The sequence below is a fragment of the Bubalus kerabau genome, chromosome 7, assembly GCF_029407905.1.
Source record: "Bubalus kerabau isolate K-KA32 ecotype Philippines breed swamp buffalo chromosome 7, PCC_UOA_SB_1v2, whole genome shotgun sequence".
Classification (NCBI taxonomy): Eukaryota; Metazoa; Chordata; class Mammalia; order Artiodactyla; family Bovidae; genus Bubalus; species Bubalus kerabau.
In genome coordinates this window covers 72,323,592-72,333,406 of record NC_073630.1, presented here as the reverse complement: position 1 = coordinate 72,333,406, position 9,815 = coordinate 72,323,592, and the positions used below count along the sequence as shown (strand labels likewise).

Genomic DNA, 9,815 nt, shown 5'->3' with positions numbered 1-9,815 from the left:
CTCATGGTGGAGCAGAAGACGTAGGGTCTACACATGAGGACCCAGGCGGCTCTGCGTGCAGGCCAGTTATACCTGTAATCGCCCCAGATCACCTCATCTCAGGTCAAACTCCCTGCCATCCTCGCTCTCCTTACTGGATTTCTTGTTCTACAGTTACCCCTTCCTGGTATTCTGTTACATTTTCACTTGTTTATTGTTTCTCGTCTGTCTTCTCCACTAGAATGTAAGCTCCATGAGAGTAGGGCCATGTCTGCTGGTCACTATGCTCCCCCTTCACCTGCCCTCCTCTGCTCCAGCTCATAGAGAATATTCAGTGCTTCTGGAGAGCGTGGAAGGAGACAGCCAAGAAGGAAGCAGAAAATTTTTTTAAGATTTTAAAGCATCAATGGAGAATCAAGTCTGATAACAAGGATTAAGTATTAGTTTATGACATACAAAAAAGAGAGAAGACAATGCTATAGCTGGTGTTATTCTCATAGGAACCTCTTTTCATAGAAGGAAAATACGGACATTAGGAAAAGAAATTAAACCCCATGCTTCATGGAACAAAATTTCCCATGAAAAATCCTGCTGCTGGTCACAGAAAGGAGGGACAGTAAATAGAGTTTTGTATCTCCCAATTTTGGGCTGTAGAGGTAATGGTGTGATAACCAGAGGTGGTTAAACCAAAGGCACATTGATCGTCTTTGCTGTGATAACAACAGACCCCCAGTTTTCTGTGGTTTGCAACAACAAAGATTTGCTCTGTCCACTATGGCCCTGATGGTCTCTGCTCCATTTAGGATACAGGCTAAAGGAACAGCCCTTATTAACAGCATACATTTCTTGTGGCAAAGGACTTCTCCTTAAACGTGGTATCCATTTCCATTCTATCAACCAAGGCAAGATACATCGAGGGGACAGGGCTGCATACTTCTCTTCTCAAAGAAGTCACTGGAAGTCTATGGCAATGGACAGGAAGTGCAAGACTTCCATAGGAAGGAAGAGTGACGAGTTGAGAGCAATGATATGATCTTACCCCATCCCACCCCCCAATTTTTCTGTCTTACTGGAGCTTAAGAAATATCAGACCACTTCCCATACAATCTTAGGAGAAGGAAAGAAAGAAGGAGAAAGAAAACATGTAGAATGCTGCTGTAGTTTCTTAAAACAAGGAGAGATAAATCAAGGACATAGGATGCGAGTGGATGTAACATCTCCACTTATGCACTTCTGAAGGTAAGAAGGGGCACAGACAGCAAAACCACAGCTGTCAAAGAATTTGGCCTTATGCATCACATCCGTGACATTTAATTCATAATTTGGTAGGCTGCATTATCACTCCCAATTATTTGCTGCCCCTCCTTGAAAGAGGATTAGGTTTCCATGAGCCTGGTGGGCTGCCGTCTGGGGTCGCACAAAGTCGGACTCGACTGCAGCGACTTAGCAGCAGCAGCAGTCATCAATGGATGGAGTTTAAGTATTCTGAATTGGAATGGCAGGCGAGAGACCACAGCAGTACTTGAAAAGCACTGTTTCACTTAAGTAAGTACATTTTAACTTAAGCTGGTAAACAGATTTTACTCTAAATCTGCACCCTCCACCCTCTGTCTTGTCCCTTGTCAATTCTAGTGCTGTTGTTTTTCTGTAATCTTTACAGCAGACATTTTACTGATTGACATTGGACTCAACTCTCTACACTCTGATTATCAACCCTGATCTGGGTCCTAAAAGCTGATCCCTTACATCCAACAGCAGCTCGGTCATCACATCTAGACTTTTTTTTCAGTAGCTTAAACTCGATATTACTAAACCTGAGTTCGTCATTTCTGTATTACCCTTCACTGTTCAGTGTCTTTTCTAATTCCAGTATTTAAATTACAACTCTGCCAGTCTCCATAGGCTCAAAATAGCGAGTGAAATATACATACTGAGATGTTTGCCACAACATATATCTTATATTTGGAAATAGCCTAAATGCTAAACAATAGAGGAATAGTTTAAATTATTTAAATATATATGAGTTATGATATTCAAACTAATACATTTATTTATTTATTTAAAGTAAATTTCCAAGGAATGTTTAATGACTGGAGATGGGGTCCATAATATAGCATTAAATGAATATAGACACAGAGAGGGAAAAAGTAATTTTTAGAAGTCAGACTTCAGTCAGGAGAATAAAGGCACCTCCTGTCTTGCAGGCAAGGAGAGCATCAATACAAGGAACAAGAGGATTCCAGACTTGTTGGAAGGGCTGGGGGAGCCATCCTGATCACCCCAGCCTGCATCCCTGAAGCAGGTGGCTCCCAGGAGCTCAACTGGAAGCCTATGCAAATCTCAATAACCCCCAGGAAGCTCTGGCCAGTGCCTTTGTCTGTAGCAGAGAAGTGGCTGGTTTTCAAAGGCTCATTCCCCTTAAGCCACTATAAAGTCACTACGTCCTCCTCTGTCTCAGCTGCCTCCAGGCTTAATGGCCTCTTCTAGACCAGCTTTCAAACCAGCATGAGCATCTCTTATAAGCAAATCCCAAGAGGGAAATATTCAGCAAGAGGATTCTGGGAAATGTGGTCTCCAGAAAGGACTAGTGGTGATGTTGTTTTGATAGCAGATATGTGGTCATGTATGGATGTGAGAGTTGGACTGTAAAGAAGGCTGAGCGCCAAAGAATTGATGCTTTTGAACTGTGGTGTTGGAGAAGACTCTTGAGAGTCCCTTGGACTGCAAGGAGATCCAACCAGTCCATTCTGAAGGAGATCAGTCCTGGGTGTTCTTTGGAAGGAATGATGCTAAAGCTGAAACTCTGGTACTTTGGCCACCTCATGCAAAGAGTTGACTCATTGGAAAAGACTCTGATGCTGGGAGGGATTAGGGGCAAGAGGAGAAGGGGACAACAGAGGATGAGATGGCTGGATGGCATCACTGACTCGATGGATGTGAGTCTGAGTGAACTCCGGGAGTTGGTGATGGACAGGGAGGCCTGGTGTGCTGCGATTCATGGGGTCAAAAAGAGTCGGACACGACTGAGCGACTGATCTGATCTGATCTGATCTGAATCAGTAAGTTACGGTGAATTATTATGCTTCCATAGAGTGGAATAGTATGCAGGAACTAAAAAGAAGCAGCTTTACATATATGTTAAAATTGAAAGGTTTAAGACATATTACATAAAAAAGGAATATTGCTGACCATAAGTATAGTGTAACCCATTATAAAAATTAATAAAACATAAGTGTTGCCATAAAGAAATATAGCAAAGAAAGCTATCTGAAAGGTCACATAGCAAATTCACAGCCAGAATTAATTCTGGGGAGAAAGTGGAATTAATGGGTTAGTGAAGAAGAGCTTCTTTTTTAATAGGTTCTTTATTGTTTGACATTTTCATAAAAATAAATTAATGTACTACTTATATAATTAAAAATTGAACCAATTACACATATATATAGGTGGGGCTTCCCTGGTGGCTCACATGGGAAAGAATCTGTCTGCAAAGCAGGAGACCTGGGTTCGATCCCTGGGTTGGGAAGAGCCCCTGGAGGAGGGCATGGCAACGCACTCCAGTATTCTTGCCTGGAGAATTCCATGGACAGACGAACCTGGCGGGTCACAGTGCATGGGGCCACAAAGTTGGACATGACTGAATTAAGCAGCAGCAGCAGCATATCTATATCTGTATATAAATATCATCTATCTATTTATCTATTATCTGTCTATCTTCATTCATACACTGTAATGTGGCACATATTGGGAAAATGACAATGACCAAAACAGACACAGTTTGAGTCTGTGTTCCCCCTTCTCAGCAGCCTTTAGGGAATTCCCTGGCAGTCCAGTGGTTAAGACTTGGCCTTCTGATGTAAGGGGTGTGAGTTTGTTCCCTCCTCAGGAAGCTAAGATCCCACACACCTGGTGGCCAAAACACCAAAATATAAAATAAAAGCAATATTGTAACAAATTTGATAAAGACTTTAAAAAAAAACCTTTAAAGAATTCAAACTTGCTAAGTTCTTGCCCCTCCTTTGCCTACTCATTTTCACCACCTCTCCATTTGAGTCTCTTTATTCCAACTATTTCATCTCCCAGAGGCATTAACCTTTCTTTGTTCTTGTTTAAATTCCATATCAATTCTACGGTCTTCAGGGTTTTGTTCAACTCTTAGTTTCTCTGAAGTAGTGTGACTTAGGGAATGATTCCCAAACTTTAAGTCCTATCCTCTCTGAAGGTCAATGTCAAGTTTCTCCCTGGGAACCGATCTCCCTGTTTTGTCCATAGTGTTAAGGACATGGCTATCTACATCCACTTACTAGACAAGGTAATGAGGCTCTCTGAAAGCCAGACTCTGTCTCCCAATAGCCCGTGGCTAGTGCAGAGAAACCACCTCCACTTCCCCTCAGTTCTGATATTAGAAGCTGTCTGATGTCTGCTCGGACTGCAGGCTTGAAGGACAGAGCTCCGGCATATTCTCAGGAGACGTATGAGACTTTACACACAGCATGGACTAACCCTGCGGCGTTCCCTTGTTAAAGACAGTGCTCATTTTCTATCTATAGAAGAAATCCGAGATCAAAGCCACAGGTGTTTTTGTGGAAAACAAAGCACTTGCCTTTCAACCAGAAAAGAAGAGGAAGCCTTCACCTTTTCTCTGAAAGCTTGTTGAAAACTCCCCTGTCCCCATGTAGGATTAACCTGAATGCTCTTGCTCCCTGATGGTTCCATTCTTCATAAAATGTGTCACTGATCTCACAGGGTTATGGCTGAGTATAGAAGTAAAGATCTAGCTCTCCTGGGACACTGTGCTGGTCTCTGGAAAGATATGATAATTAAGAGATGGATCTGGCCTCAGGAAGCTCACAAGCTTAAGTTTTTCTCAGAAAATGTCACAAGAATCACAAGTTCCTTTGAGATCAAAGCTGCCTGCTAATCAAGCCTGTGCTTCTATGCTGACTTGGACAGATGGCACCAGTGTGTTATTCCACCTGGCCTTCAGGATCAATGTAAACTGTGTCCTTGAAGATCCAATGTAATTAACATTCATCAGTCAGCAGCTACTAAGCACCTACCAAGAGCAAGGTGAGGCAAGGGCAGGGACCCAATGCTGAGTGAGATGAGCTCCTTGCCTTTGGGGCAGTTGCACACCAGAGGTAAGTTTATTTATTTTATTATAACTAAAGGCTCTTTCTGCTCCTATCCTCTCTATCCCTCTGACTCTCTGATCTTGTGACTTGGAGCCTCTGCCACCGCCATGAAAAAAGAACATGACCACTAGTCTCATATAGCTCACTAGTCTCAGGGGAAGGATGAAGAAATCGTGGAGTAAAGCTGAGCTGTCCCAGCCCAGGCCAGGCAAATGCCCTGACACTCAACTAAGCAGCAGCTCCATGAGAACGAATGGTTGCTATTTTAATCCACTGAGTTTTAGGGTTGCTTGTTAGGCACACAGTCTAAGCCAATCCACTGTATGATACTACAGTCTATGCCCTAGTCACAGCTGTCTTACAGGTAGGCAAGTTTGAATGTTCAGAAAAACTACATGATCTTTTGTTCCTCACATTATGATTCTTAAAGTTCTTAAAATGCAAAGGACATATGAATTACTGTACAGATTTGTATATACAACTCACGTATGCGACATTTCATGGACAAGTTAAAGAATTTTTTGAAGGTGATTTTGTTTTAATCTGGACATCTCTATTGAATTTGTTACAATATTTTTTTTTTTTTATGTTTTGTTTTTTTTTTTTTTTTGCCATGAGTCATGTGGGATTTTAGCTCCCTGACCAGGGACTGAGCCTGCAACCCCTGCACTGGAAGGAAAACTCTTAACTATGCTCGAGGGTAATTTTGATTAAGTGAGATTGTTTATTTTCTAACTGATTTTTTTTCTCTTTTGCCAGGGTGTGGGTGCACAGAAGACTGTCCAAGCCTTTAGTTGCAGCATGCAGGATCTGTTGATAGTTCACTGACCTGGGATCAGACCCAGGCTCCCTGCATTAGGAGTGTAGTTTTAACCACTGAACCACCAGGGAAGTCTCTATTCATTAATTTTAGAATCTGCTCTTAATTAAAATGGAACTTTATCAATAATATAAGCTTCTGGAGGCAGTTCAGTTCAGTTGCTCAGTCGTGTCCGACTCTTTGCAATCCTATGAACTGCAGCATGTCAGGCTTCCCTATCCATCACCAACTCCCAGAGCTTACTCAAGCTCATGTCCATCGAGTTAGTGATGCCATCCAACCATCTCATCCTCTGTCGTCCCCTTCTCCTCCCACCTTCAATCCTCCCAGCATCAGGATATTTTTCAATAAGTCAATTCTTTCTATCAGGTAACCAAAGTATTGGAGTTTCAGCTTCTGCATCAGTTTGATGCAGGGGGGGATCCTGATCAGGAGATCAGGACTGATCTCCTTTAGGATGTACTGGTTGGATTCCTTGCAGCCTAAGGGACTCTCAAGAGTCTTCTCCAACACCACAGTTCAAAAGCATCAATTCTTCAGTGCTCAGCTTTCTTTAGAGTCCATCTCTCACATCCATACATGACTACTGGAAAAAGCATAGCTTTGACAAGATGGACCTTTGTTGGCAAAGTAATGTCTCTGCTTTTTCATATGCTGTTTATGTTGGTCATAGCTTTTCTTCCAAGGAGTAAGCATATTTTAATTTCATGGCTGCAGTCACCATGTGCAGTGATTTTGGAGCCCAAGAAAATAAAGTCTGTCACTGTTTCCACTGTTTTCCCATCTATTTCCTGTGAAGTGATGGGACCAGATGCCATGATCTTAGTTTTCTGAATGAAGAGCTTTAAGCCAGCTTTTTAACTCTCCTCTTTCACTTTCATCAAGAAGCTCTTTAGTTCCTCTTTACTTTCTTCCATACGGGTGGTGTCATCTGCATATCTGAGGTTATTGATATTTCTCCTGGCAATTGATTCCAGCTTGTACTTCATCCAGCCCGGCATTTCACATGATGTACTCTGCATAGAAGTTAAATAAGCAAGGTGACAATATACAGCCTTGACATACTCCTTTCCCGATTTGGAACCAGTCTGCTGTTCCATGTCTGGTTCTAACTGTTGCTTCTTGACCTGCATTCAGATTTCTCAGAAGGCAGGTCAGGTGATCTGGTATTCCCACCTCTTGAAGAATTTTCCAGTTTGTTGTGATCCACATAGTCAAAGGCTTTGGCGTAGTCAATAAAGCAGAAGGTAGATGTTTTTCTGGAACTCTCTTGCTTTTTTGATGATCCAGCAGATGTTGGCAATTTGATCTCTGGTTCCTCCGCCTTTTCTAAATCCAGCTTGAACATCAGGAAGTTCACAGTTCACGTACTGTTAAAGCCTGGCTTGGAGAATTTTGAGCATTACTTTGCTAGCATGTGAGATGAGTACAATTGTGCAGTAGTTTGAACATTCTTTGGCATTGCTTTTTTTGGGATTGGAATGAAAACTGACCTTTTCCAGTCCTGTAGCCACTGCTGAGTTTTACAAATTTGCTGACATATTGAGTGCAGCACTTTCACAGCATCATCTTTTAGGATTTGAAATAGTTCAGCTGGAATTCCATCATCTCCACTACCTTTGTTCATAGTGATGCTTTCTAAGGCCAACTTGACTTCACATTCCAGGATGTCTGGCTCTAGGTGAGTGATCACACCATTGTGATTATCTGGATCATGAAGATCTTTTCTGTGTAGTTCTGTGTATTCGTGCCACCTTAATATCTTCTGCTTCTGTTGCGTCCATACTATTTCTGTCCTTTATTGTGCCCATCTTTGCATGAAATGTTCTCTTGGTATCTCTAATTTTCTTGAAGAGATCTCTAGTCTTTCCTATTCTATTGTTTTCCTCTATTTCTTTGTATTGATCACTGAGGAAGGCTTTCTTATCTCTCTTTGCTGTTCTTTGGAACTCTGCATTCAGATGGGTGTATCTTTCCTTTCCTTTTTTGCCTTTAGCTTCTCTTCTTTCTCAGCTATCTGTAACGCCTCTTCAGACAACCATTTTGCCTTTTTGCATTTCTTTTTCTTGGGAATGGTCTTGATCACTGCCTCCTGTATGATGTTACGAACCTCCATCCATAGTTCTTCAGGCACTCTTTCTATCAGATCTAATCCATTGAATCTGGAAGAAGGGACTGTATCTCTGTGTCCACCTGCCCTGTATCCACTCCTGTGATAACTCAGTGCTTCTTTAATTGTTTGTAGTCATGAGGCTTCCTGTTGCATGCATAGGGCAGCCTTTCTAGAGAGCTCTGGGACACAGTTTGTTGCTGCCAAAAGTTTGCAAGCTAAGATGTGTAAGCACTCATTCAAACATTACATATATCTTTTAACTAAAAATTTAAAATAAAGCCAGAAAACCCCAGTCTCAGGTACACATTTCCCTTGTCAATTAAAGCAGCACATTTTTCTTCCTCTCTACCAATCAGGTGAAAATTAGAAACAGGATATTTTTTAGAAAAACTTCCCCTCCCTCAGATTTCATCACACAGCTGCCCTCAGCGCATGTACCCTGACAATTGCAAAACGCCCAATAAACTGTTGAGCTTGAAGGAGGCATGTTCCAAGGCCTGGCGCAGGAATTGGAATCTTCCCCGGGGAGACCTGCCCCAAGCTCCCACTCAGGCTGCAGGAAGATATCGCCCATTTCTCTGTCCAAACTTGGCCTCCGTGTGATCTAAGTCAACGCAGCCAATCTCCTTTGTTTGTCCAGCTGGACATTAGGGATAATGATACCAAATTACCTCACCAGGGCATTGAAGAGTTCAACAATTAAATCACATAGAAACCCTTGGTTGAAAAGTGCCGCAAAAAGTGGGCAGGAAAGAAAAAACCCCCTTGGGCAGAAAAAGAGCAGTTGCACAGAAAGGGCCCTCCAGCAAACCAGCTGTTCCTCTCCAATTCTTTTCGATTCCCCCGGGTATTAGCCAGCAGCCAATGCACTTCTTCCTTCAACTGCAGCGACCCGGGTTCACTTACCGCAGACCCCGCCCCTTTGACTTTTGTTTTAGAGGAAGCACCGCCCACCCCCTTTGCCGGAAGCTTGGATGGACCTTACCGCACACCAGCAGTTGTCTCTGACAGTCTTTCTCCTGCTTCCAACTCTTTTCTCAGCTTCCAAGTCTAGAGATTGAGCATCAGTTAAGGAAAAAATCCCAGTTCTCCACAACCTCATGTTGCAAGTCTTGTCTGGTGGTCTCCCATCTCTCTTGAGAATGTGGCTTCTGTATCTTGACACCTCAGGTAAACCTGAGACAAGAAGGGTCCGATTTTAATGCCCCCTTATTTTGCTGGTAAATTGCCAGACTCATAGGCCCCTGATAAATTTTGCTGAGTGAATAAATATTGCTATTTCTTTCTTTACAGCTTGTTTTGTTTTGAGTGTGTTTTGACTCGCCAACTAAATTTGAAGTTTCTCTAGGACGGAGGTTATGCCTCGCAGAGAGCAGGACCTCCGTGAGTCCAAGGAACTCAAAGTACAGTCCTGGGACCACCAGCATCAGTTACATCAGTTACCTGTCTCGATAGATGTCTCATTGTCCTAGCAAAGTGCAACCAATTTCCTTGCTTTCTCATTCTCTCCCCAAGAGCAATTCGTACTTTTACATTATAGAAGAAACAATAAAAATCAGTTCTGATTTATCACAGCATAGTTAGTGTACTTTTGACAGTTCTATCATGTTTCTAATGTTACACATTTCTTGCTCTGTCTGTTTTTTGAGGAAGGTACATGTTCAACTCATCCTCCAGTGCACAATAATCCCCTCACACACTAAATTTATTATTGAAGTGTTTGATTTCTTTCTTTGGGATGTCCTTCTATTGTGCCTACTGCCCTGCA

At 42.4% G+C, this 9,815-nt stretch overlaps 1 long non-coding RNA gene across 1 annotated transcript; it reads left to right on the top strand.

Annotated features, from left to right (window-relative positions):
- Window positions 1–1,399: 1,399 nt before the first annotated feature.
- On the top strand, window positions 1,400–9,558 carry LOC129657238 (uncharacterized). Its single transcript, XR_008716631.1, has 4 exons — window positions 1,400–1,524; window positions 4,933–5,120; window positions 9,089–9,217; window positions 9,341–9,558. It is a non-coding gene; the product is annotated as an uncharacterized LOC129657238 (long non-coding RNA).
- The last annotated feature ends 257 nt before the right edge of the window (window positions 9,559–9,815 follow it).